General features: G+C 34.8%; 1 long non-coding RNA gene across 2 annotated transcripts in view; it reads left to right on the top strand.

Moving 5' to 3' along the window:
• LOC102124358 (uncharacterized) overlaps positions 1-27,657 on the top strand; it is a 121,811-nt gene that overhangs the window by 20,385 nt on the left and 73,769 nt on the right. For both annotated transcript variants that reach the window (XR_012422788.1, XR_006692176.3), the window contains exon 2: positions 5,584-5,727. This is a non-coding gene — a long non-coding RNA (uncharacterized lncRNA). The remainder of the gene's footprint in view (positions 1-5,583; positions 5,728-27,657) is intronic.

Raw genomic sequence — 27,657 nt, 5'->3', positions numbered from 1 at the left:
TGTATGATAGTAGATCTCATGTTAAGTGTTCTTACCACAGTTTTTTTAAAAAGACAATTGTTGTACACAGCTTCATCCCAGGGATATCTTAACTCCTGCTCTGTTAAAATATACCCCCAAGAGACATGGATAGCCTGACTTCCCTCAGAACATCACATCAATCCATTATATCGGTATTATCATGTGAATCAAGCAGGATAAGCAACAATACATGGCTAATGTACTAGAAATCTGGGTAAGATACATACATGATAGAAGGTAGGAGATAAACTGTAAAGACTCAGAGATCTGCCACTTAAGTATTTTCATGCTTCCAGTGGCAAGTTTCAGGAAAATCTTTCTTAATCAGAAATACAGGTAAGAATCGAGATATTTCAATGCCTATTAAGGATACTTCCATAGATGCTAGACACTCAACAATAAATTTTAGCTGGGCAAATGCAAGATGACCATGAAAAGGGGAAAAAAGCAGAAATAAGCCATTTATCAGAACAAAGTAATACAACAAGAATGAAAGTGAAATTGATGCTCCATAAAGAAGAGGCCTGAAGAGGTTTTGCCCAAAGTGAAGTATATGGGAAGAGGGAGCCACACATACTGAAAAACACATTCTTTCTTAGTGATGGAATCTAAAGTGTTGGTTTTTCTGAGAGTCATATATTCTGTAGCTTAGCATTTTCATGCACATATTCATTTATTGATTCATTACTATCACTAGCTATATTGCAAAAATATCTGAGACAGGGCCTAGCGAGAACTATGAATTTGCTCTTTTTTTTAATATCACAACCTGTGCATGACTTTATTTGAGACAGTGTCTTACTCTGTTGCCCAGGCAGAGTGCAGTGGCATGATCATAGCACACTGCAACCTTGACTTCCCAAGCTCAAACTACCCTCCTGCCTCAGCCTTCCAAGTAGCTGGGACTACAAGTGCGCCTTCCAAGTAGCTGGGACTACAAGTGTGCAACATCACACCTCACCAATTTTTTATTTATTTTTAATTTTTTGGAGAAACAGGGTCTCACTATGTTGCCCAGGCTCCTTGCCTCAAGCGATCCTTCTGCCTTGGCCTCCCAAAGTGCCACCACACCCAGCCATGCATGACTTTAAATATAGAAAATAATCCAGGTATCTTCAGAACACTCACAATTTTGCCATGGAAGGCACTGAGGAGAAGGAGAAAATTCACCTTAATGCACCTATTTGTTAGTCATATCTTTCATTACAATTTTAGAGAAAACATAAAAGAGCTGTTCTATTTTTTAAAACACAAAAGATTGATCAGTACTTTTTTTGTTGTTCATTGTACTTTTTAACATATAAAAATATTTTCCTCTATTTTACTATTAATTTAGAATGTTTTATTTTACTGCACACACATTTAAATCCATGTTAACCTAGTTGATTTTTAAGATTCATAAAACCATGCATCCTTCACTCCATTTAATCTCTGTGATTTAACTTTATGTATTTGCACATCCTAAGTTTGTGTTAAAAGCCGTTTCAGGTTATTTTTCCAGAAATAAACATAATATTCCCCAATTTTTCAGTTAAATTCATAAGTATAAATATTTTACCACATGTTAACACATTATTATTAATATTCTCAATTTTCCATTTTATTTTAGAATTGTAGACAATTGTGTAATTGTTTCTTTTTGGCTAAACACTTTCACCTGTTTTATTCTGTATTTGGCTTTGTTTTCCATATTTCCTTTCCTTTTAGTAAAGTTAATAATTCTAGACATCTCTGACAGTTTTTTTTTTTTTTTTTTTTTAAACATTGAACTTATACTCTCAAACAATTCTTGACATACTGCTTCTTAGACTGGAGATATGCTAAAAGTACCAACCTAAAATTCAGTAAAAATACAAACCTAAAATTTAGTTTCAGTTTTTGAATCTTGATATAATCAACATTCTTAAACTATGTATAAAATGTTGATGCTTTTTTATTATACAGTTAAATATATTCATAAGGAAGGAAAATATCAAAGTATCCTTACCCATAGGAGTTTTGCTATTAAGTTCCAAATAAAAAGCAGTATAAGTATAAAAATAATTTATAATAAAAAAATCAAAATATCCTGTGATGATTAATATTGTCAACTTGATTGGATTAAAGGATGCAAAGTATTTTGTCTGGGTGTATCTGGGTGTTTCTGGGTGTTGTGGGAAGAGGTTAACATTTGAGTCAGTGGACTAAGAGAGGAAGACCCACCCACAATGTGGGTGGGCACCATCCAATCGGCTGCCAGCAGGGCAGGAAAAAGCAGGTAGAAGGCGGAAGAAGCTGACTTGCTGAGTATTCCAACCTTCATCTTCTCCCATTCTGGATGCTTTCTACTCTCAAACATCAGACTCCAAGTTCTTTGACATTTGGACTCTTGGACTTAACACTACTGGTTTGCCAGGGGCCCTTTTTTTTTTTTTTTTGATAGAGACAGAGACTTGCTCTGTCACCAGGCTGGAGGGCAGTGGCGCAATCTCGGCTCACTGCAAGTTCCGCCTCCCTGCAAGTTCCGCCTCCCGGGTTCAAGTGATTCTCCTGCCTCAGCCTCCGGAGTAGCTGGGACTACAGGCGCGCGTCACCATGCCTAGGTAATTTTTGTATTTTTAGTAGAGACAGGTTTTCACCATGTTGGCCAGGATGGTCTCCATCTCTTGACCTCCTGATCCATCTGCTTCGGCCTCCCAAAGTGTGCCAGGGGCTCTTGAGTCTTCAGACACAAACCGAAGGCTGCACTGTTGGCTTCCCTGCTTTTGAGGTTTTGGGACTCAGACTGGCTTCCTTGCTCCTCAGCTTGCAGATGGTCTATTGTGGGACTTCACCTTGTGATCCTGTGAGTCAATACCCCTTAATAAACTCCCTTTCATATATACATACATCCTATTAGATTTGTCCCTCTAGAAAACCCTGACTAATCCATATTCTGATGTGAAGTCACCTATTTGAAATCAGAAAAAGAAAAAAAAGACACTTTTTTTCACATTTGAAAGAAGAGTAAGAGAGTAGTTCATACTTTTTCATCTAGACCTATTGAACCAAGTTTATTGTTTTAATGAGGTACAAAAGAAAGAAAATACAATAAATTAGTGGAATAAGTGTGACATCATCAAAACTTCTTATTTCAGACTTACGTTAAATATAAACATGTCGACAAAGCTCAGTGGATGAGAACTGTATCACAAAGGAATAAATGAAGACATGGCTTCAAAAACATTACCTGTTTAAGTATCTTTCTATATCTATCTGTCTATCTATCTATCTATCTATCTATCTATCTATCTATCTATCTATCTAATTTTCTCTGTTTCCCGCTCTCTCTATGTATGTGTGTCTGTGTGTGTGTATGGGGTGGTGGAGCCAACAGTGTCTCTTTTTCTTTCTCCCTGCTGTTTTCTTACAACTGACTTTTTTCTGCATAGGTAGGTTTGTTCTCTCCTATTGGACTCTGGAAACTTGAGCAAGATCCTAAGGAGAAGAGATAAACTGAGGCTGGCACTTTTTTTTTTTTTTTTTTACTGCCCCAGAATTTTTGCCATATCCATTTGTATTTTGGGCTGGAGGTTGAATTCTAAGCAGAAAGGCTCTGAGTAATAGTATAGTTGTAAGATATCTCTCCAGACTAAGGAAACAAAGCTTCTAATTCAGAAGCTGCCAGGGAGGGGAATCCCATTGAACACATCTGGCCCTCAGTTGAAACTTCTAGGTCCTAGAGGGAAGGCAAATAAGAAGAGAGAGATTTAGCAAAATTAGACTCCTGCCTCAACTCACATTGGTCCATGACTAGATCATGGCCAGCACTCCCAACACCATTTACCCAGGTGAAAAAACTAACCCTTTCTGGAGGAAGAAAATTTATAATATTTTATAATTCTTAATATGCAATTTCTGGTGTTTAAATAAATGTTTATGCATTCCAGGAAACAGGAGCATAGGATAAAGACTCAAGAGGAAAAACAAATAACTAAAACACTCACAGATTTTCCAGATATTAGAATTAGTGATATAATACTTTAATAAATAGTATTAATGTTTATGAGTGGATATTTTAGAACTAAAAAAATAACTGGTAAAGAAATTAATAAATGTTTTGGATAGCAGATTAGATACAGCCAAAGACTATATTTGTGAACTCGAATGTTGGTCAATAGAGTATGTCTACATGTATCACAGAAAGAAAAAAAAAAATTGAATGAAAATATTTTATCTTATTTGTAATCATAGTCCTAGAAGAGAGGAAAATTACTCAGACATAATATTGGAGGAGATAATAGCCCTAAATTTTTCAAAAGTGACGGAAAAAAATGAAAATAGCAGCATCAAAATCTCTGAGAAATTGAAACAAAATAAGCATAAAACTACATTTGACATACTGTAACACAATTGTTTATGCAAATACAAGAAAATAATTTTAAAACAGAAAGAGAAAATAAAGATAACAGCTTTCACAACTTAACAGAATCAACATAATTCAGCAGCTGATGTTTTGAAAAGTATGATACATTTCTGAGGCAATTCTCTTAATATGTGTAGTCAGAAATTCCTGTATTTACATTTATTCAGGTCTTATGTTTACAGCTATAAAAGTAAAGCTATTTCAACTTTTAAGTCTTCTTCTCTTTTCCTGACATTTATTCATTGATTCTTTTATTTTACTGAGGTGGTGTAAAAGTAATTGTGGTTTTTGCCATTGCTTTTAATGGCAAAATTATATAGACCAGCTAGCTGTAATCTACATGTATCATGCTAGAAATAGGAACTATAATGATGTGGGGGAAAAAAGTTATCCTCTATCTATCATTGTTTCATTATTTCCAATTTTTGGTCTTTTTCTTCTTTTTAATTTTTGATAATAATAATGAATTTCTTAAAATTTTCTTAATTAAGGAAAGGTAATCAGATGAACTATAAACTAAGGTTATAGCAATATCTTTAACAAATTAGTGATGTTGGTAAAACTAATTGCTAAATTGTCATTGAAATTTTGGCACTCTGCTTCTATCAGTCGTAATTATTTTGCTACTTACTAAACTAAAATAACTAATTTATAGGTTTTGATTGGCAGGTCACTTAAGTACACCATCCCAGGATTCATATTGTAAGCATGCATAGCAATTAAATTCTTTATAACATTTGCAGCAATCATAAATAGTTATCTGTGTAGATATTTATTTAAAGTGTATTTTCCCACTATTAGACATTATGCTTTGTAAAAATAGAATAAATAATAGGCCATCTATTAAAGATAAATGAAAGAACAGAATGAAAGGAAGAAAAAAGAGAAGGAGGGAGAAGAGAAGAGGGAGAAAAAGAGAAAGAAATTCATGCAGGTATTAGTCATTTATAATAACTCTTCCAAACATTTTATGAAGAAGTTTCCAATGTTTCAAAAACATTTCTAGGGAGCTACTAAACTTGGTGGAAGATATTCTGCATCCTTTGTAATAAGAAATGGATTCCATTTTGGGAAGTTAACAACTGACAGATTGTAAGCCTCATCCTTCCCCTTTCCCCTTGTGCACCACATCTAAAAACCTGATAGAAAAGCCTGGTGGTTCTGTCCCTTTTCACCAGGGGATTCCGAACCATGCAAACTTCTGCCTGTGTGCAGGAAGCCTGAACAAAATGGAATAAAAACCTTCAGCCAGTCTCCTTTCTCAAGACTTTCAGAACTGCTATGGAGAACTCTCCTGCTTTCCCCAGAAAAGGCTTAACTATGTAAGTAACAAATTTCTTCATGTCCCCTTGGTGTGTGAGTGGCGTCATCAGTCTTGACATTTAAACTAGATTTTGGGTGAAATTCTATTCTGATTATATAAAGTGAGCAATATACAACATCCTTCTATGTATATTTTGATTTGAAGTTAATTTACATATCAAAATATATGAGAAATGATGCAAGTTAGAGAATTTGAGATATTTCATAATGAAAAAAAATTATCAAATGTCATGTTAATTTATGTCTCAAAACCAGGCTCTTTTGCACATTTTAGGAACTTTTTTTTAGTATATACTTTGGCAAAGGAAAAGTCTCTGATTTTGGTGGTAATAGATCTTTTGACTGATTATATAAATCTATATCAAACTATCATAACTATCATAATGAAATTACTTAATTTCATTTTATATAGTTAAGATTTCATTTTTTTTAACTGTCATTTGAATTGACTTAGCAAGACTTAGAAAAAGTAACAAGGAAGGCTATTGCTTCTGGGAGTGTGCTCTTAAAGATACATTAAATTTATTCCATTGCATTTTTAAATTTTTATCTACATAAGAGATATCCATGCTACATTGTGCCTCTCTGGAGGAAACCAATTTTATTAGTGCAGGCTAAATACCAGGAGTATTTTTCTTCTGACCTACGTTGTTGTACTGTTCTGATTTGTAGTTTTTAAATTTTTCCCATTCTGTATTTGAGAACACCATTCTGAAGAAGAAAAGTATTAACTGTTGTTATAATATTTTTGACATAATCAATAATTTTATTTCATAGAACACATTTTTCTAGATTCTGAAGTATTGTCTCTGCTTGTGTAGAAGAAAAAGTATTTTCAATCATGAACTATTTGAACTTACTATGTTGGCTTCATTTTCAACACAAATAATCAGAGATAGTTTTATTTTTGATTTTGACTTCCAGATCCCTAAATACATGTTGTGATTTTGAGTTCTACTATCTTTAACCCCATAATATTCTTCCACCTGCAGTAACTTTATCACAGTTTTGTTAATTTTCTTATTTAAATTTTGTTTTGTTTTTCTTTGTTTTGTTTTGGTAGAGTTAGGGTGAGGTTTCACCATGTTGGCCAGGCTTGTCTCGAACTCCTGACAAGTGATCTGCCCACCTCGGCCTCCCAGAGTGATGGGATTACAGACGTGAGCACTGCAACTGGCTGAAAATGCCTTTTTTTAATTTTGAAGTGTGGTTTGGAAGTCATCCATGTACAATATATGCCGGTAAAAAAATAGAGCAAAACTATTTTCCAAAGTATAATAAGTATTCGGCATATCTATTATAAAACAGAAAACATTCTCAACAATAAAAGTACCATCTACTTGTAGGTAAAGAATAAATTATAGTATCTGCTTTCCATCTTTAAGGAACCAAAAGTATCCTCCTAGGCATTGAGCAAAACAAGCCATTTCTCTCCTCCCCGTCCAGACTTTCTCTATAGATCGTTTGGCTTAGTTGATCTGTAAGAGAATACCCATCTCTTGTTATGCTTACAATTAGTAAATTTTTGTGAGTGCAAGCAGCATTATTCATGGAAATCTTAAGGTATCACATCCTAAATCATACAAATTCTTATTCTCGTATCATTATTTATTTTTGTCTTAGTCTATCCCCACTGCTATAATAAAATACCACAGGCTGGGAAGTTCAAGATCAACATGTGGGAATATTTAGTGCCTGCTGGGGGCCCGTTCCTCATTGACAGCACCTTCTTGCTGCATTCTCACATAGAGGAAGGGCAAAAAGGTAATAGCTAGTTACTGCCAGCTTTTTAATATTTATTTTATTTTTTGATTGTTTTAATTTATTTTTTATTCACCAGGTTTTTGGGGAGCAGGTGGTATTTGATTACATGAATAAGTTCTTTAGTGGTGATTTCTGATATTTTGATGCACCCATCATCCAAGTGGTGTACACTGTACCCAATCTGTAGTCTTTTATTCCTCACCCCCCCACAACCCTTTCCCCCAAGTCTGCATTGTATGATTCTTATGCCTTTACGTCCTCATATCTTAGCTCCCACTTATGAGAATGTACAATGTTTGGTTTTTCATTCCTGAGTTACTTCGCTTAGAACAGTAGTTTCCAGTTCCATCCAGGTTGCTGCAAATGCCATTATTTTGCTCATTTTTTTGGCTGAGTAGTATTCCATGGTGGGTGTGTGTGTGTGTGTGTGTGTGTGTGTGTGTGTGTGTGTATCGTTTACTCATTGATTGATGGGCACTTGGGCTGGTTCCATATTTTTGCAATTGCAAATTGTGCTGCTATAAACATGCATGTGCAAGTATCTGTTTTGTGATGACTTACTTTCCTCTGGGAAGATACCTAGTAGGTTATCTTCTGGATATATTTGCTGGATTGAATGGTAGATCTACTTTTAGTTCCTTAAGGAATATCCACACTGATTTCCATAGTGGTTACACTAGTTTACATTCCCACCAACAGTGTAAAGTGTTCTCTTTTCACCACATCCATGCCAACATGTATTATTTTTTTGCTTTTTTGATTATGGCCATTCTTTTTTTTTTTTTTTTTTTTTTTAATTTATTTATTATTATTATACTTTAAGTTGTAGGGTACATGTGCATAACGTGCAGGTTTGTTACATATGTATACTTGTGCCTTGTTGGTGTGCTGCACCCATCAACTCGTCATTTACATCAGGTATAACTCCCAATGCAATCCCTCCCCCCTCCCCCCTCCCCATGATAGGCCCCGGTGTGTGATGTTCCCCTTCCCGAGTCCAAGTGATCTCATTGTTCAGTTCCCACCTATGAGTGAGAACATGCGGTGTTTGGTTTTCTGTTCTTGTGATTGTTTGCTAAGAATGATGGTTTCCAGCTGCATCCATGTCCCTACAAAGGACACAAACTCATCCTTTTTGATGGCTGCATAGTATTCCATGGTGTATATGTGCCACATTTTCTTAATCCAGTCTGTCACTGATGGACATTTGGGTTGATTCCAAGTCTTTGCTATTGTGAATAGTGCCGCAATAAACATACGTGTGCATGTGTCTTTATAGCAGCATGATTTATAATCCTCTGGGTATATACCCAGTAATGGGATGGCTGGGTCATATGGTACATCTAGTTCTAGATCCTTGAGGAATCGCCATACTGTTTTCCATAATGGTTGAACTAGTTTACAATCCCACCAACAGTGTAAAAGTGTTCCTATTTCTCCACATCCTCTCCAGCACCTGTTGTTTCCTGACTTTTTAATGATCGCCATTCTAACTGGTGTGAGATGGTATCTCATTGTGGTTTTGATTTGCATTTCTCTGATGGCCAGTGATGATGAGCATTTTTTCATGTGTCTGTTGGCTGTATGAATGTCTTCTTTTGAGAACTGTCTGTTCATATCCTTTGCCCACTGTTTGATGGGGCTGTTTGTTTTTTTTGTAAATTTGTTTGAGTTCTTTGTAGGTTCTGGATATTAGCCCTTTGTCAGATGAGTAGATTGCAAAAATTTTCTTCCATTCTGTAGGTTGCCTGTTCACTCTGATGGTAGTTTCTTTTGCTGTGCAGAAGCTCTTTAGTTTAATGAGATCCCATTTGTCAATTTTGGCTTTTGCTGCCATTGCTTTTGGTGTTTTAGACATGAAGTCTTTGCCCATGCCTATGTCTTGAATGGTACTACCTAGGTTTTCCTCTAGGGTTTTTATGGTATTAGGTCTAACGTTTAAGTCTCTAATCCATCTTGAATTAATTTTCGTATAAGGAGTAAAGAAAGGATCCAGTTTCAGCTTTCTGCTTATGGCTAGCCAATTTTCCCAGCACCATTTATTAAATAGGGAATCCTTTCCCCACTTCTTGTTTCTCTCAGGTTTGTCAAAAATCAGATGGCTGTAGAAGTGTGGTATTATTTCTGAGGACTCTGTTCTGTTCCATTGGTCTATATCTCTGTTTTGGTACCAGTACCATGCTGTTTTGGTTACTGTAGCCTTGTAGTATAGTTTGAAGTCAGGTAGCGTGATGCCTCCAGCTTTGTTCTTTTGACTTAGGACTGTCTTGGAGATGCGGGCTCTTTTTTGGTCATTTGTATATCTTCACTTGAGAATTGTCTATTCATTTCCTTAGCCCCTTTTTGATGCGATTGGTTGTTTTTTTTCTTGCTGATTTGAGTTCTTTGTAGATTCCGACTATTAATCTTTGTTGGATATGTGGATTGTGAAGATTTTCTCCCATGCTGTAGGTTGTCTGTTAACTCTGATGATTATTTATTTTGCTGTGCAGAGGCTCTTTAAAGTCCCATCTATTTATCTTTGTTTTTGTTGCATTTGCTTTTGAGTCCTTGGTTGTGAAGACTTTGTCTAAGTCAATGTCTGGAAAGGTTTTTCAGGTGTTATCTTCTAGCATGTTTATGGTTTCAGGTCTTAGCTTTAAGTCTTTGATCCATCTTGAATTGATGTTGCTGTAAGGTGAGAGAACAGGGTCCATTTTTATTCTTCTATGTGTAGCTTGCCACTTATCCCAGTATCATTTATAGAATAGGGTATATTTTCCCCATATTAAGTTTCTGTTTACTTTGTCGAAGATCATTTGGCTTTATTTCTGGGTTCTCTATTGGTCTCACATAGACACCAATGGTCTATTTGCATATTTTTATAACAATACCGTGCTGCTTTGGTGACTATAGCCTTATAGTGTGAATTCAGTTGGGTAATGTGATGCCTCCAGATTTGTACTTTTTGCTTAGTCTTGCTTTGGGTATATAGACTTTTTTTTGTTCCATATGAATTTTAGGATTGTTTTATCTAATGCTGTGAAGAATGATGGTATTTCAATGGGAATTGCATTTAATTTGTAGATGGTTTTTGGAAGTATAGTAATTTTCACAATATTGATTCTACTCATCCATGAGCATGGGATGATGAACATAGATACAAAAACCTTCAACAAAACACTAGCAAACCAAATCCAATAGTGTGTCAAGAAGATAATCCACCATCATCAAGTGGGTTTCATACCAGGGATGAAGAGATGATTTAACATTTCCAAGTCAATAAATGTGATGCACCACATAAACAGAATTTAAAACAAAAATCACATGATCATCTCAATAGATGCAGAAAAAGCATTTGACAAAATCCAGCATTCCTTTATTGTTAAAACCCTCTGCAAAATTGGCATAAAAGGAACATACTTTAAGGTAATAAAAACTATCTATTACAACCCCACAGCCAACATTATACTTAATGGGATAAAGCTGAAAGTATTGCCCCTGAGAACTGGTACAAGACAAGAATGCCCACTTTTACCTCTTCTATTCAACTTAGTACTGGAAGTCCTAGCCAGAGCAATCAGACAAGAGAAATAAATAAAGGGCATCCAAATTGTTAAAGAAGAAGTCAAAGTGTCCCTGTTTGCTGATGATATGACTGTATATCTAGAAAACCCTAAAGACTCCTCCAAAGGGCTCCTAGAACTGGTAAACAAATTCATCAAAGTTTCAGGGTACAAAATCAATGTACACAAATCCATAGCTCTGCTATACACCAACAGCAACCAAGCTGAGAATCAAATCAAGAAATCAAGCTGCTTTACAGTAGATGCAATATAAAATACTTAGGGATATACCTAACCAAGGATGTGAAAGACATCTACAAGGAAAACTACAAAACACTGCTGAAAGAAATAGACAACACAAACAAATGGAAATACATACTGCCAGCTTTTTTTAATAAAGGCATTAATCTTATTCACCAGGGCAGAACCTTGATGATTTAATCCCCTCTCAAAGGTCCCATCTTCTACTACCATCACCTTGGGGTTTAAGTTCCAGCATATGAACTTTGGAGGGACACATGCATTTCAAACTATACCACTTCTGTGATTAAAAAGTACTTGTTTAGTACCTGACATGTTTTATGAATTTTGAAGAAGGCTGTGAGAACACAGGATAAAGGCCATCCAAGTCTTCTTGGGAAAAGAAGGTTAAAAGGTTTAGAAAAAAAAAAAAAAAAGGAGGCTGGATTTGATTTGAAGCATAAATGTCATCCGGTCACTCCCCTTTTCAATACCACATCCCTTCTACAGGAAGGGAATGGATGCATGTGGAAATACTCGGGACAAAGAAAACATTATAGACCAAATATGTAATTGTATTGAATGTTGTAGAACTATGAAGTAGAAGAAACCCTAGGCAACTAGAATTTCACTGGCAGAGCTTAAGTAATACCATAATGTTTTAGTTGGTATATAGTGATAATGTGTTAGGCCATGCTTGCATTGCTATAAAGAAATATCTGACACTGGGTAATTTATAAAGAAAAGAGGTTGAATTAGCTCATGGCTCTGCAGGCTGAACAGGATACATGGTGCTGGCATCTGCTTGACTTCTGGTGAGGCCTCAGGAAGCTTTTATTCAGGGTGGAAGGTGAAGTGGGAGCTTGCATATCTCATGCAAGACCAGGAGCAAGAGGGAGGAGAGGGAGGTGCCACATACCTTTAAACAAACAGGTCTTGTGAGAACTCACTCACTGTCAAGAGGACAGCACCAAGCCGTGTGGAATTTGCCTCCATCACCCAAACACCTCCCAGTAAGGCCCACCCACAACATTGGGGATCTGATTTCAACATGATGTTTGGCTGGGACAAGTATCTAAAACGTTAAATAATATACATGAAACAAAATATATGCAGCTTATATTAAAGCATGTACTATGTTCTATAGACTTTTTTTTTTTTTTTTTTTTTTTTTTTTGAGACTGAGTCTGGCTCTGTCGCCCAGGCTGGAGCGCAGTGGCCGGATCTCAGCTCACTGCAAGCTCCGCCTCCCGGGTTTACGCCATTCTCCTGCCTCAGCCTCCGGAGTAGCTGGGACCACAGGCGCCCGCCACCTCGCCCGGCTAGTTTTTTGTATTTTTTAGTAGAGACGGGGTTTCACCGTGTTAGCCAGGATGGTCTCGATCTCCTGACCTTGTGATCCGCCCGTCTCAGCCTCCCAAAGTGCTGGGATTACAGGCTTGAGCCACCGTGCCCGGCTGACTTTTTTTTTTGCACATAAGTTTCAGAAAAGTGTAATATCAAAATGAATAGATGGAAGAGGAAACTCAAAGGTGTCGTAATTGAAGACTCACTTCCCTACATCTTTCATTTTCATTTGCTAGCTGCCGTGTGATAGGAAAACAGACTAAAATAACACTGAGTGAATGTTTATAAGAAACTCACATCCCAGTTATTTGAAACAGATGTGTAATGCTACAGAGTTATACTAATCATTCTATTTAAAGTATATATAAATTGTTTATTATATTTCATTTACTGTTCTAATTACTTGTACATATAAATTTTATTACTTTCTATAAGGTATGAAGTATTGGTAAGAACTAGCATTTTGTCTATAATTGAAATTATATAAGATAAAGAAAAATTGGGTAAAATGGCAGATTTACAGACAGTATTCTATAGAACTTGGAGTTGGAAATTATGTAATTTGATTACAGATGAGACACTTGACCACTAAACTCTACTTTCTTGGAATAATAAGGAAACTAACAACATGAATAAAGAAATTAATTAAAAACATGAATAAAGAAATTAATTTTGATGAGACATCACATCATTTTGTGAAACAATCTAGAAAATTGTTTCACAAATATAGTGACATTCAAAATAAAGCACGAATATTTAAACTTTGTGAGACTATTTCTGTCATTTAGACATGTATTTATCCTGGTATCTCACCTTCCTGTGCCACAGTCTGTGTTAGATAAGATATTAGTAAGTCAGAGTTATTGTTCAGTGTGAGCTTATATTAAAGTAGGAGGAGGCAATCATATAGACAAATAAATAAAATTTAAAAATTCCTGATTGTCTTTTTCTGATATAAAGAGAGAAGGTGCTAACCACTTACTCTTGCCACAGCTACTACTCTAAATTTGTAAGACAGGTTTTCCCAAATGACCTTTCAGGGAAATAAATATTATGGAGAATAAATGATTATTAGGGTTCTAGTTCTGAACTCTTACAGAGTCTTTTCTAAAAATCAGTTTGGCTGATCCAATCCTAAAATGCAAGAACAATTTATGTTCATCTAGCTGAAGGCAAAGATCTTAATGAGTGAGTAACCTGTTATGGGCCCTTTTCTCTTAGATGTTTTCTCTTAATTTCCTAAATGACACAAGAGCAACTTCTCCTAATTATATTGGAGACTTATTTTACCAGATTAACTGTATGAATACATTTGAAACACAATCTTTAAAAGCACTATAGAAAGGAAGAATCAAATATTCAGTGTATTTATAAATAAATGTATTTGATTAAAGTATTACATGTACCTTATTTTTAAAAGTCAAATAGTACCATAAAGCCTGTAATAAAAAATACAATTTTCTACCCCATCTTCTACTATTTATTATTCCCAAAGGAAAAACACTTCGTTTATTTTTCTAATATTGAAAGAAAATTTACATCAATATCTTCATTTTCCAGTGGCAGATATGAGCTGTCTAGTTCCTGCTGTGAAGGATGTGTAAATATCATTCTTTTATCACCTAATTTTATCATCATGCTAATTTTCTAACACCCACAATTCATTAGAAAAATGCATATAGAGTCTACCTTAATTTAGTTCATAAGACTTCTTACAGTTTAATGAAATAAATGGTCATTTATGGAGACACTAAAAGTAAACATTATAATAAAATTGCTTCTGACACAGCTGCAAAGGTGTTTTAGAAGGTATTGTTCACTCCAGTAACCAGTATCTGGTGTAGCATCTTACATGATTACAGGGATATTTCCTTCTAGAAATAAGTATCAGGAAAATGTCTTTCCGTCTGATAAAATGAATTATTTATATCCTCACACTCCCTTTTTATTTCAGTCTTATAGGAATCCTATAGACAAATGTAGCATTCAGTCTACACACATGTACATACCTGTATATAATAAGGTTCCTGGAATAATTTTTTTGAAAAGTAAGGAGCTATAAATAAACGGAAGGGCAAATAACTGATGAAGGATATACAAATAAAAATGCAATCTAAATTCTTATCCTTACTTTATTCTGCCTTGTGTTATAACTGCTTATATTAGACCTTTTCATTTCCATAGTTTGAGCTATTTTGGTGCCTCAATCATACCTAAATCATTGTTCTTACTATGGTGCCAGGAATAGTGTATTATATAAAGTAGACTCTCAATAAATATTTATTGAAGTGGCATGCATAATTTTTATTTCCCTAGACTTCTCCAAATCTAAAATTGTATATTCAATTATTCTGAATATAAATCTTTTTACAATTATCTCTCCAAAGGAAATGTACAAACAACACCACCATTCTCAATAGTTGCAAACTTATTGTGACAGAAAAATATAAGGCTATAGTATTAAAAGACCAAATAATTTAAGAAATAGCCTAAGTCCATTCAATGCAGCTTTCCTGTCTGCATACATAGGAGTTATAAGTTATATAAGTAAATCTTTGAATTTTCAGAAAGCACTGCCCTGGATGTGGTTTCCAGTTGTGTAGATGCCAAGCCTGTATCCATCCCCAACAGAAGCCCAGCATACTTAAATCTTTGCATGTTATTACTGAAAGGGAATTGCTTTCAAGACATTTTGCAGCAATTCAGTAGCTACCAAAAGATTCCACTGCCCAGCATAAAATGATGGCCTTCAGAGTTACAACCCCCTTCAAATGACTATAACAAGAGTTCTAAAGGGTTTTTCTCACTGTGTTACTATGCAGTGTGTCTCATTAGGCTACCTACAGCGCAGTAGTTACAGAAAGACTTGACAGATCTAAAATGTCACTACAATCACTTTTACCAAGTGCTGTCACCCATGCTTAGTCTGCTTTTAGTTTTGTGGAAGGAAATGTGGAAAGGCCATAAAGGTCTTTCTTAATGGGAACAAGCAATTTGGTCTCAGCTCTAAAATAAGGACTTTGTTAAGCTCTGTGAGCATCTTGACAGAAATTCACCCTGGTGAACAAAGTGTTTATTAAGATAAAGGTCATCCTATTGCCGTGCATCCACCTGCTCAATAGTACATGTGAAATGTATCTATTCATCTAGCTCTTTCTTTGGATAGGTATGTGTATAGAAATACATAAATACAAAAACAGGCAGATATATCAGGCAAGTGGAAGTCAGAATATTAATACAGAAATGTGTGCAATACATTTGTGGACAAGTCTCCATGCTAATACCAAACCCCACAATTCAATCCCAGGTTGAATTATTCTACTATAAATGGGCTGTGTTATGTTCTACAAGTTTGCCTGTGTGAAAACTGCTCCTGTAAAATTGAAGGCAGAGTTAGAACAGAATATTCACTACCTGTGAAAAATTCAATTCAGGAGACAGGAAAGCGAAGGGTTCCTGTAAACATGCACACTTTTTTCATTGCAAATTGGCCAAATGACTGTCACCCAGGAAAGAATGGAGTAAGGGTTTAGAGAAAGGCAAGGAGTTTTGTTGCTAGAGAATGTCCTTTTCTATTTCAGAACAAACACATTCAGGAATAGAAAAAACAAAAAATGTTTCTTTCATTCCCCATATGACCCAACTAAAATGGGCTGTTTTGTTGTTTTTAGAACTTCAAGAGACTAACAAAATCACAATCTTCTTTCATGCAGATTTGTTTAACAAAGAGAAATATATCATTAACTCTGTACCAGACATTATTTAGGTGCTATACAAACACTGATAAACTTTATCATTACAACAAACATAGGTTGAATGCACTAAATATAAGGCAACCGAGGCACAAAGAGGTTAAATACTATGCCCATCATCACACAGATAGCTAACAGCAAAGGCTGGATTCAAAACTAAAATGTGTATCTCTGACAGCCTTGCTCTAAACGTGGTGCTTCCTCTTCACTGATAGTTTATTTTTGTTTTTGACTAGTCATTAATCATAGGCAAATTTCACAAGATGATGATTACTCTTTACATAAATTAGACTGGATATCTGCTCTCTTCAATGTAAAATTCATAATAAACTTTAGGTTCATGCAATATCAACTGAATTTATTAAGAACAGAACCAAAGTAATATTTATTTTCAAAATTAATAGTTATTTTCAAAGTAATATTATTTTCAAAGCAGAAAGTGTAAATGTAGAGAATATAAATTTACACTCTAATAATGAATCTGGGTGGATCCTGATCAATACATATCAGATATTCTGTCTGTAAGCTTGGTTAATACCAAGACATAGTAGCTGCTCAAAGAATGTAAGAAATGAATGAACTATAGCCTCATAATAAAACTTTCTTTATCGTACCTTTGTCATTTATTAACTATCTACGGTTTGGTTTCATGGACTATATACATTATTTGCTGTCCTATCTGTAACATTCCAAATTATATGCCATTACTGATACGTTGCACAGGAAAAAGGTAGAAACTCTAAGATGTTATGTAACTTGGCCATGATCACATAGCGATTAAGTGACAGAGCTGTAATACAAACCTAGGTCCATCCGTCTCTGCCCTTTGGAGTTAGTTTGGAGGGAATACCTTTTCTCTGAGTGCTTTTGCAAGAAAACCCATGGGTTGAATGTGAACTTCACCTGGATTATCTCAGGACAAGTTTGATTTTTTATTCCCATAATAATTTAATAAATGGGGAATAGTTAAAATCCTATATTATTTATTTTTCCTATAATAATTATCATGCATTAGACCAGATACTTTTTCAGAGGGATAATATTACATTTTCTTCTTCAGCTAAACACAATCATGATTAGTTTAATTTTAGAATAAGTTAAGATAAGCAAAGCCTTCCCACATAGCCTACTTCCCAGATAAAGTTATCAAATTACTTGTTGAATTTAGTTAAATCTTACTGAAGCTTAGTATTCCAATTTGCATGCTGTGAACAATTCAGAGATGTAACTGTAGAAAATATAACTACTTTAAAACCTGGAGCTTTTTTTCAGGTTTTCTTATAGATCATCCCATGGGAGATAACCAACTAGTTATGTTTGAGTTTCCAGCTTTATTTAGAATGGATGGATTCATCCTCTAAATTGTGCAAGGTATTAAGAGTTACCCTTTGTTGTTTCTTTTGACATGTTGCAGTCAAGTAGATAGAAAGCAACTTGTAAGAGAGAACTCTCACCCACTGTGATATATTGAGGAGCCAGAACACTGTGAAGCTGCTTAAATTTTATCTATTTTTCTTTAGCCCACACTGCTTTCTAAGAAGAAATCCCTTACTTTTCTCTTTGTCTGTGAAGGAAACCACTGTGCTGAGTTGAAACTTCATTTGAAAATTCTCGGAACAAATTTGTTTTTATTGTTGAGTTAAAGGTTTCAAGAGAACTCAAGATGCCATGTTTGAAATATAAAGTGAGCTAAAAGTAGGAGTGCTTCTACTTCAGCATAGTCCCTAATCTCATGTCTTTGTGGGCATGCTTATCTAGAATGGATCACTTTTGGTTTAGGAATTTAGAAATTTTGAGATAGTCCTTTAACAGTTTACCTGTTAAAGTGCAATTGATTTTCTTTAAGAATAGAAATATACTGACCCAAATAATGTAGAATAAATGATGCCATGTATTTCATCTGTTTTCTGTTTGAGTTCATTTACATTTTAATATCTTATCAGAATAATTCTACCTTCTAATAACTGATATTTAATTTAATTGTCTTCCTGTGGTGATCACTATACTATTTAAGATTTTTTTTTACTCTCCAAGAATATTGTCTTGCAGTTGCTAAATGTGCTTCAATAATTGTAATGTTTTTAAATATGATAATCTTTCTGCTTTTATCTGTCCAGAAATAAATACATTTTGAAATTCTTTCATGAGATGCACTCTTTCATATACTGCCTTATAATCAAACTTTAGAATTCCTTTTCCTCTTTAATCTTTGCACCTATGATAATTCCATCATTATTTTTTATTTAATTCTTTTAATCTCTGAGACAAATGCATTTTTTAGCATTTATGACATACCTTAACCAAATAAATGTTTATAGAAATCATATTAACATGTTAATACTCCCAAATGATTCATAATTGAACATCTCTTGTGTTTAACCATCATTCACACTATAACAAATATAACAATGTCTTTGGAGTCAGACTCTTTTTGTTCGAGTCAGGCAAGTCAAGACAGGCTGGATCTGGTGGAGAATCACAAAGCTAGACATATGTAGATTCAAATCCTAAATCCACATCTACTTATTGCATGATCTTGCATTAAAATGTAACCTCAATGGCTGGGCACTGTGGTGAATGCCTATAATCCCAGCTATTCAAAAGGTTGAGGTGGAAGGATGACTAGAGCCCAGGAGTGTGAGACCAGCCTGGGCATTAAAGTAGGACACCATCTCAAAAAAAAAAAAAAAAAAAAAAAAAAAAAACTCAGTTTCTTTATTTTTCAAATGAGAATAATAGCATGTAATTTCAGAGGAGGATAATATATGGGTTTTATGTCCTTTACAGTGCTTCATCTGCTCAGATTTACACAAATATTTATTAATAAATGAGTTCAGGACTGAAATAAAAGACTAAAATCTCCTAGGCTTACATAATATATTCTGGAGTCATTTGTAAGTGAAGAATAAAAGGAAAATATGAAATTTTGTTTGAGAGAACTTAACACAGAGAAAGCAGTATCACTTTATGTTTTATTTTCATTTAAAAACAATGTGTTCTTATTGTTAAATCATCAGATCATATCCATTCCTGTTTTTAATAAAGTGTAAAACTGTACTTTGGCAATTCTTCCCTGCTTTCCTTCTTTTCTCTTTCCTTTCTCTTTTCTCCCTTCCCCATTCCCTTCCTTCCTTGCTTCTTTCTATTTCTCATATATCAATTTATCGTTTCTTTTTTCCAACCCCCAATATTATTTTTCACCCACATGAGCAAGCCACTTTGTTTCCTATGCCTGAGGAGGCAAAGACCAAAGGAAGGAGATCCTGACCTCAAAATTCTCAATCTAGTAATATATGATCTGAACAGTGATGAGGTGGGGTTGGGACAAGTGTAGAGAAAATAAGCTAATACTTATCAAAGAATTTCAGAGTGCTGTCTGAGCTTTGCATAGTTTTAAACATTTTTTTTCAGATGTAACACACCCCCAAAACATTTTTTATTTTATATATTAGAATTGGGAGTTAATGTTGTTTAAAAAGTTGGTTGTGATTCCTCAGTGATTGGCAAAACTAGGGTGTAAAAATAAATCTAGCCTTTTCAAAGACACACTATTTTACTACAAATTAGTATCAAATTAATATTTTAATGTAAATCATTATTTCCTCTCTCTTTACATAAGTTCCACAGCAAAATTAAAATTCACAGAATGTGCTTTTCTAGATATTGCAATGTTGTACCAGTTACAGTAAATAATACTAGAATAAGTCATTCGAAAATTTCAGCACCTTGACAAGCTGCCTGGGAAATCAGATGCACTTCTATAGCCTTCAAAGTGTAATAACAAAAGGGAATATGCAAATATTGGGGGAAAAAGGGTAAAACAGAACTGTTGGAAATTTTGGAGACACTCAACGGTGGTCTTCAAAATGGTAAAATATAAAATCTAGGGAAGCTGATATTCTCATGTTATATAATATTTTATTTATTTTTACTATTGCAGCCTTCAGGCCAAAAGTAGGCTATTACAGGTATTTCCTTTAGTTACAATTTCCACTCTTATCGACTACACATGTAACTCTCTCTCCCACCATTGAACTCTGCCACCAGAGTTCAAGCAATTCTCATGTCTCAGGCTCCTAGGAAGCTGGAATTACAGGCATGTGACACCACACCCAGCTCATTTTTGTATTTTTAGTAGAGATGGGATTTCGCCATGTTGGCCAGGCTGATCTCAAATTCCCATCTCAAGAGAAAAGAACCATTTTTAATGTTCAGCCAGGAAGAGATCTTATGAATTCAAGGACAGATCCTATTTATTTGGCCTTCAAGGTCTTTGTTGTAAGACAGAAGCAGAAAAGAAGCCTATTGAAAAAGACCATGACCACTTCAAGATTTAGGTGCTTCTGAATGGTACATGTTACACTTCCAAAGAGACAAAGAATAACAAAACTGTAGAGGGCTTGTTTATTTGTTTAATGTAATCTTTTTTTTTTTTTTTTTTTGGAGACAATGTCTTTCTCTGTTGCCCAGTCTGGAGTGTGGTGGCATGATCTCAGCTTGAATTGATCTCCAGTTGCTTGAACTCTGCCACTGGAGTTCAAGCAATTCTCATGGCTCAGGCTCAAGTGAAGCTGGAATTACAGCTATGCACCAACAAGCCTGGCTAATTTTCGTATTTTTAGTAGAAATGGGGTTTCGCCATTTTGGACAGGCTTATCTAAAATTCTCATCTCAAGTGATCCGCCCACCTTGGTCTCCCAAAGTGCTGGGATTATAGGTGTGAGCCACCACACCAGGCCAATATGTTCCTTTTCTCTTAATCTATGTTATTAATGTATTGAAAGTTCATTATCTTCTGACCTCTTCCTGGTTTTTGAAATTGGTCTCATACATTACACTCCAGCTGAACCATACTTAAGCTACATAATATTTTTGTGTTCTTTTAGTCTACCAAGCAGGATAGGGACTCACTACACAATCAGAAGGATGATATTTACAATGTGTACATACTATAATTTACAGCTTCTTGCCATAAAGAAACAAGCATAAACAAAAACTTTGATATAGCATGCAGTTTCCTCCACAACCTTTCCTGGGTTACTAAGCTTTGTCACTTCCTAGTGTTTACACTCAAGCCCCAAGTCATAGCTCTTGGGTCTTCTCCAACCTTAAAATTCAGTTTAGCACTACCTTCTCTACCCATCTGCGCACTACTCATACAGGGTGGCACAGGATAGCTATCATTGCCTTCATAAAATATTACCTGAAACACACACGTACACATATTTTTGTGTCTGCATTAATTACCTAATTATACATTTCCTGATTTCAACAAAATGTATTATTGTGCTTTGCACAAAATAGACATTTATGGAACAGTGAATATTGTTTTGTCATAGTTTATATTTGAAAATTCACTTTGAGCTTTTAGAACAAGAGGACCAGGATTTTATATTATCCAGAGCCTCACATATTACTTAGTTTATGTAAGCCTTGACTAATATTTGATGATCTAGAAAAAAAAAACAAATACCCTTTCTATAGTTATGAAAATGTCTGTCTCTAGCAAAAGACCTTAAACTTTCTTAAATTGCAGACAATCTTTTTCATCAGTTTTCATAACCTTATCATCCATAAGAGCTTAGACTCTCAATAAAAGTTGATTGGATTGAATTGAATTTGCTGCCAAATTTCCTTCAATATCATTTACCATACACCCACAGGATACTTAGCCTTCCACTAGAAGTTGATCTTATTTAAATCCTTTTCACCACATAAACCCAGTTTTTAGAAAGTGCTGATGATGTGACTTCTATTGAGATAAATAAATGCTGCATAATACAGTCCTCATTGGATATATAGCTTTAAATAGGCATTTGGAAAACTTCCCAAATTAAACAAAAGTTGGGGTTTTTCCCTATTGTTCAGCACAACAAAATGCTAAAGAGGTGTGATAAAAATTATTAACAGCAAGTTTTTTTAAACATATATATTTATGTAATAGTAATTACTGAAATATGTTATTTGCCATGACAGAGCTATTCAAATTAAAAAGTCAGTTAACTTGGAGAGAGTGAAAACAGAACTCATAAGAAAACAAAATGTAGGCCAGAGAAATATCACATCTCTTCTCTGTGACTGATGTTTTATTGCATAGCCTCCTGTTTTTGTATTTTCTATCATGCCTAAGTACAGTTCAATGTCAAAAACAATAGGAATAATTCAGATGGTGCCTTCTTAATTTCTATAATGTCTTTAAATACCCAATACCCTAATTCTATTTTCTTGATATAGGATGATCTGACTTATCAAATTGCTGTTGATTATTTTTGAGAGAATAATGTCTTAGAAAGAATATGGGTTGACATTTTATCTTAACTCATGTTTAATCAGACATAATCAACATAAATGTTCTGTTGAGAGATAATTTTTATTTTTTTGACAAATCAAATTTATACATATGTTTTAGTGCTTTTGCTTATTTTCTAATGTTATATAGGAAACCAACATTTTGTATAAAGATCACAAAAATTTGAACTTCCTCCACATGTTGAAAGTATACCAAATGTGCATTGAATTTTAGAGAGATTATTTATTTATTTATTTACTTATTTATGTAGAGATGGGATCTCTCTCTATGTTGCTCAGGCTGATCTCAAACTTCTGACATCAGTCTTCCCAGCTTAGCCTTCCAAAATACTAGGATTACAGATGTGAGCCACCGCATGTGGCCTAGAGAGATTATTTTTTAACATTTTCTACTTAACATTTAAATTATGTAGGAATATGTGTTGTGTTTATTATCTTCCCTTAGGAAAAAATACAATGCATGTAAATGAATGACAGGATTTGTTAAAAGAAGCATACTAGTAAAACAATAAAACTTTATGCTGGCCAGAAAGCTCTACCCACACAAATGTTTTGAAATCTGATGGTTATAAATTTGTCTTCCTAAGCCAGACAAGCAAATAAGATAATAACAGTCATATTCTTACTCCCTTACTTGTACTGTTTGCTCAGGAGCAAATGAATGAATGAGAAGCATTAAGGGATAAATCAGATTAAATAGCAATTACGAGCATATACTCCAGAACCAGTTTTCAGGGTTGAAATCCTAGGTCAGACACTTAATAGTTATCTGGCAGTGACTCAGGTTACTACTTTTTACTTTCTCGGTTTCCTCAATTATAACATGAGGATAAACATATTTTCTATTCCCGGAAATTGGTAGATGTCATATAAGCAACACACTTAGAACGCAACCTACTCAGTAAACACTCTACAAGCTTTTGCTCTTATGATTCTTTCATAGTAAACTTAGTGGTAATAAATGAATGAATAACATCTCATGGTTCAGATGAAAATAGAATTTGAGATGGTACACTGTAAAAGGAGAATTCTGTTCCTGACCTGATGTTTTTGCATGGTGTATGTTCCTTCTGTTACTGAATTAAGATCCAAATATATCCCCTGACTTTTTTTTAGCACAAATAGCTTTAGTAGGGAACTAAGATAGCAAAGTCTTGCTGCAAGACTTTGCTCCAAGACTAAACCCAAGGAGGGTTTAGTATTCTCTCCAACCATAACCATATTTAAAAAAAAAAAAAAAAAAAGTAAGAGAAACGCTTTTATTCTTTGGTACTGGGGTACAAATTTGAACAAAACGTGTTAACCAATTATTTATGTTACATCTTTCTTCTTTATTCAACACATTATAATCCAGTTAGCTCATTTGAGTGTATTATTGATGATTGGTACACACTGGCTTACTTTTTTATGAATTAAAACGTGATCCAATCTAACAAAGAATTATTTTGGTTTTTCCCCCCGAGGAAACTCCCAACAAATAATGTGTTAAGAGAGACCGTGTGTGTGTGTGTGTGTGTGTGTGTGTATATATATATATTTTTTTTTTTTTTTTGAGATGGAGTCTCGCTCTATTGCCCAGGCTGGAGTGCAGTGGCACGATCTCAGCTCACTGCAACCTCTGTCTCCTGGGTTCAAGCGATTCTCCTCCATCACCCTCCCGAGTAGCTAGGATTACAGGCACCCGCCACCATGCCCAGCTAATATTTGTATTTTTAGTAGAGATGGACTTCACCATGTTGGCCAGGCTGATCTTGAACTGCTGACCTCAAGTGATCCACCTGCCTCTGCTTTCAAAAGTGTTGGGATTGCAGGTGTGAGCCACCGTGCCAGACCTAATGTTGTAATTTAAATGGTCACATGGAAACAGGTAACTTTCTGTATTCAAACCCCAGACTGAAAGTCTCCTTAGATGAGATGAATGATGTTATTCCAATAAAAATAAGTTTATGATAAATAAATTTAGAGCAGTCAGGTAAATTAACAATAAACTAAATTTTAAAATAGAAAGGCTAAATTATTTTGCTGACAATCTGAAGAGCAGTGTGTTATACACACAGGCTGTGCTTGACATTCATATTGTACAATGTAGCACTGTCTTAACAACAGACAATACAGGATTAAAGACAATGGCAACAACACTGGAAGAACAGGAAATAGGACATCCCCAATAGAAATTTCAGTTCAATCTACCATCAATGGATACAAAAATAAATTAGATAGAGGAAATAAAATCTAGTATTTCATAGCACAATATGATGACTGTATTTAACAATAATTTAATGTGTATTTTTAAATAGCTGAAAAAGTGAAATTGGAATGTTCCTAACACAAAGAAATGATAAATGCTTTAAGTGATAAACATCTCAGTTAAACTGATTTGATCATTACATATTGTATGCTTGTATCAAAATATCACATATACCTCTACATACGTACAACTATTATATATCCATAAAAACTAAAAATTAAGAAAGACAATAAAGTTAAACATTATTCCCCTGTATCCAATCCAACATTATCTTGATTGTAAGACTCATGCCATTTTCAGCAAAAAATAAAATTTGAAAAAAGAAATTTGCCCTTGGGGATTGGAAGATTCTTAATCTCTAATTCAATATATGTTAAAATATGAAGAAGACATTATTAAAATCCATATGTGTGATATTATTAAACATAAACATTAAAAGTGTCACTGTGTTAGTTTCTGGAATGAGGATTTCAATGGACGTCATGATATACTAATTTAATAATAGTATTACCAATTATTATAATTTATACTTTTTTTTCATATCATGTATAGCAAGGTCCCCAAACCCTGGTCTGTGGACCACTACTGGTCCATGTCCTGTTGGGAACCAGATCACACAGCAGGAGGTGAGTGATGGGGGAACAAGTGAAGCTTCATCTGTATTTAGAGCTGCTTCCTATCACTCACATTACTGCCTGAGCTCCACCTCCTACCAGATCAGCGATAACATTAGATTCTCATAGGAGCACAAACACTATTGTCAACTACACAAGCGAGGGATCTAGGTTCCGTGTTCCTTATGAGAACCTAATGCCTGATGATCTGTCACTGTCTCCCATTATACCCTAATGGGACCGTCTAGTTGCAGGAAATCAAGCTTAGGGCTTTCACAGGTTCTACGTTATGGTGAGTTGTAAAATATTACAATGTAATAATAGAAATAAAGGGCACAATAAATGTAATGTGCATGAATCATCCTGAAACCATCTCCCCAACCCCAGTCTGTGGAAAAATTGTCTTCTTTGAAACTGGTCCCTGTTGCCAAAAAGGTCAGGCAACACTGATGTATATTATTTGGGAAACATATGTGAAATCTAATTTTAGTAGTAAGGAGAGATAAAAATTCCAAGTTTCATACATATACAAACACATACTACATAAATTTATAAATGTCTGTATGAATTTTATTAAAGGAATTTTTTTCACTGAATACTTACTGTTCACTCTAGGGAGTAAACAAAATGGAAATTGATGAGGCTGGGTTTGGAGTATTTCTCCATGGTGGAAACATAGGGAATTTTGCTTTAATGGTGTGAAGGACCAGTGTGGGACAATATGTTGGACCTAAAATCCCCACTGAAACCTGAAACTCTTGAAGGACTGTGTAATATTTAACATGATGAGCTAGAAAAACAAATTAATATGTGAACAAAAGACAACTGCATGAAAAAAATAATCTTTTTTGCCCTGATACACAAAATAAAGTATCAAAAGAACCACCTGCCAAGAGAGAGAATATTAAAGAGAAAAGGGAAAGAAAAATGCAAGGAAAAAAAATGAAGAATATAACCACAACCCCATTCATGCTCAGTAATTTGTGAGTTTAATTACACCAGCTATGTGTTCTTGTAATTTTACAATTAAATCAAATTATTTTTTTCTTTTTCTATTATACTTTGTTATGCGATACATGTGCAGAATGTACAGGTTTATTACATAGGTATATATGTACCATGCTGATTTGCTGCACCCATCAACCTGTGATCTAAATTAGGTGTTTCTCCTAATGCTATCCCTCCCTTTGTGCCCCACTCCCCGACAGGCCCGGTAGTGTGTTATTCCCCTCCCTGTGTCCATTCTCATTGTTCAGCTCCCATTTATGAGTGAGAACATGCGGTGTTTCCTTTTTTCTTCCTGTGTTAGCTTGCTGAGAATGATGGTTTCCAGCTTCATCCGTGTCCCTGCAAAGGACATGAACTCATTCTTTTTTATGGCTGCATAGTATTCCATCGTGTATATGTGCCACATTTTCTTTATCCATTCTAACATTGATGGGTATTTGGGTTGGTTCCAAGTCTTTGCTATTGTGAATAGAGCTACAATAAATATATGTGTGCATGTGTCTTTATAGTAGTATGATTTATAATCCTTTGGGTATATACCCAGTAATGGGATTGCTGGGTCAAATGGTATTTCCAGTTCTAGATCCACAAGGAATCGCCACACTGTCTTCCACAATGGTTGAACTAATTTATACTCCCACGAACAGTGTGAAAGCGCTCCTATTTCTCCACATCCTCTCTAGGATCTATTGTTTCCTGACTTTTTAAAGATCGCCATTCTAACTGGCATGAGATGGAATCTCATTGTGGTTTTGATTTACATTTATCTAATGACCAGTGATAATGAGCATTTTTTCCTATGTCTGTTGCCTGCATAAATGTCTACTTTTGAGAAGTGTCTGTTCATAACCTTTGCCCACTTTTTGATGGGGTTGTTTTTTTCTTGTAAATTTGTTTAAGTTCCTTGTAGGTTCTGGATATTATCCCTTTGTCGGGTGGATAGACTGCAATAATTTTCTTCCATTCTGTAGGTTGCCTGTTCACTCTGATGATAGTTTCTTTTGCTGTGCAGAAGCTTTTTAGTTTAATTAGATCCCATTTGTCAATTGGTTTTTGTTGCCATTGCTTTTGGTGTTTTTGTCATGAACTCTTTGCCCATGCC

The sequence above is a fragment of the Macaca fascicularis genome, chromosome 14, assembly GCF_037993035.2.
Source record: "Macaca fascicularis isolate 582-1 chromosome 14, T2T-MFA8v1.1".
Lineage (NCBI taxonomy): Eukaryota > Metazoa > Chordata > Mammalia > Primates > Cercopithecidae > Macaca > Macaca fascicularis.
Note: the sequence above shows the minus strand (reverse complement) of the source record. Positions and strands in the feature narration are given on the sequence as shown.